We start from the raw sequence: 2,588 nt of genomic DNA, 5'->3' as shown, positions 1-2,588 counted from the left end.
CCCTACAACCTAGGTAGCCAGTTGCTATATCAATGCCATAGTTTACTTCATAAGTTTTCCCTTGCTATCAGCTAAATAATGAAGTTATCCTAAACTCGCCTTCATCATAACAGAAGTATTACATAGTACTGCCAGAAACACTGGTAAATCCAGGAAGAGACTAGCTCAGTTGCAAGGTGATGCTCACCACAACAAAGAGAAAGGGAAAACTGTAACAATTGCACTACAACCCTCTGCATAACTGCAATGGGTAAATCCCTCACCAGCCCTAAAATCATGGGCAATGCTGAGGAAACCTGGATAAGGTTTGCACAGCTATTTGAACTGTGAGTGAAAGCTATGGGGTTGGGGGAGGACTAGTAAAGTGGAAGAGGAGCACAAAACAACACTACTTGTGATGGCTGTTGTGCAGAAAGGCTGGCTACATTATACAAAATGAGCTATGGCTCATTTCCACATAAAGTCCCAGAAAGAAAGGCAAACAGCTGAGGAGTTTGTCATAGGCTGAAGGCTGAAAAGCCAGTTTGAGCTGTTGTAACTCCCTCATAAAAGAAAGAGATTGTTGTGACTGTGTAGTTCACTGACCAAATGCATCTTTGCCCCTGCTGGTGAATAGATTATGTACAGAGATCAGAGTTGTCTTATTCCTCCCTTTTAGTAATCCAAGTAATTTAATGTAACTAGTAGAGCTCTGTACTTCGAAATTGAGGTCTCTGGTTCAATCTCCAGAGGCCTCCCATCCCAAAAAGTAGCCTGTCCACTGGGAGTGTGGCTAAAAGATCAGATTTAGATAAACCAGATATATGTACACTGCAAGAATAGGGTACCTTAGACAGGCGTAAGCTGGTTTTGATCTAGTCAGCACGAGTAACAGTAGATGTGACACTTAGTGGCATAGGTTTACATGCGAGTGAGACAAGCCTGCTGGGGAACCAGGGACATGTTCTGGTTGTTGGCCTCTTCTGAATTCCCTGTGCCTCAATGCTGTTCAAAACCAGTATACTTGGGAGCATTTGGGATCCAAAGTTAGGGTCTGATTGTAACAGCTTAGGGAAGGACTCAGCAGCCACATCCAGACAAGCGCGGCTGTATGATATGTGGTGCCGCAGACCCATTTGCAGTACCGCACACAGCACATTCAGGTATTCCCCACACTGCTACCTCATGGGGCAGGGTGTTTTTTGACCCCAGTAGATCCCAGGGTCAAAAAAACTGATGGGGGAAAAAAAGTGGGTGGTGCACATAGGAGTAGCATGTGCACAAGGGACTGGCAGGGGGGATACAGGGGGGCACATGCCCCCCCTGAGTTTGGCCCCCAACTCGGCACCACTCAGGATGCGGCAGTTTTTTGGCCATGTGGGCCGGCGGCATGTTGGGGGGAGGGACACTAAGCCACGGTACAGAAGTATAGGAGTGGATATGGGGCTTTTGACCCATCCCTGGGCCCGCCCACAAATTGTGCTCCCCCCCACCCAGACTCAGGAGGCACTAGTCCCCCCTGAGCGTACGTCACCCAAAACTGGAGCTTGGCCAGCCAGAGCCACATTCCAGCTGCTGGCGGGCTCCCAGCTGCAGGAGTGCCATGGCTGCAGCTTCGCTGGCCACCAGGTAAGGCTGCTAGGGCCAAAACAGTTGCTAGCCTCTAACCCACCCGAGGTAACCTGCCATATGCCAGAGTGCAAGTGGCAAAGGCATTCCTCAGGGACAAGTAGCAGCGACACAAGGTGTGATGCTGCTTTTTGTCCCCAGGGAAATAAACATCTGTGCCTGTGTGGACGTGGCCAGCCAGGGCTGTAACAGCCTCAACCTTAGGAAACTGACCTACAATATAAAGAGAGAACAGTTTTATTTTTCAACAAAGGTGGAAATGTTTGCTGAGACAGCAGAAGCCAAATTCTTCAGCAAAGCAGATGCATCAGCAGGGTTTTGGTAGCTTCCCCAGATGCAGAAAGCTCCAAGATTTGCACTTTTAATACACCACTTGGCAGATACTGCTTCTTGAGATTGCCTTTTGGAATATATTCAACACCAGAAACATTTCTGGGTACAGTACAGTGTTCCAGATGCTAGAAGGTCTCACAGGACTGAAAGTCTGCTTTCGTGATGTAATAGTCTGGGACGACACCAATGCTGATCATCAAAAATCAGTCCACAGGCTACTAGAGATTGCAAGGAGAAACAGTTGTAAACTAGATATGGCTATATGTCAGTATCAAACCAGTAATATCACCTGTGTAGAAGGGAAATCAGCAACACAAGGAATAATACTTGAGGATTCCAAGATTCAAGCAATGCTGAGCATGCCAACACCACAGATAGGATGAACTGATTTGTATCACTTAGTTCACACCCAGCCATGCCACCCACTCAAACAACCCCCTTAAGAAAATTCCTTTACAGTGATACCAGATAGGCATGGATGCTGGCACCCAAAAGAGTTGGAGGATTTGAAATATGTGTCAACATAACTGCTGCAATTCTTTAGAACACAATTACCATGGAGGAACTTACTCCTGATTTTACTCTGCAGTAAGAAGCTGACACCTGACCAGACCACCTAAGCCAGTGGTTCCCAACCTTTTTTGTAC

This window comes from Alligator sinensis, unplaced genomic scaffold, assembly GCF_000455745.1.
Source record: "Alligator sinensis unplaced genomic scaffold, ASM45574v1 scaffold31_1, whole genome shotgun sequence".
NCBI lineage: Eukaryota > Metazoa > Chordata > Crocodylia > Alligatoridae > Alligator > Alligator sinensis.
Note: the sequence above shows the minus strand (reverse complement) of the source record.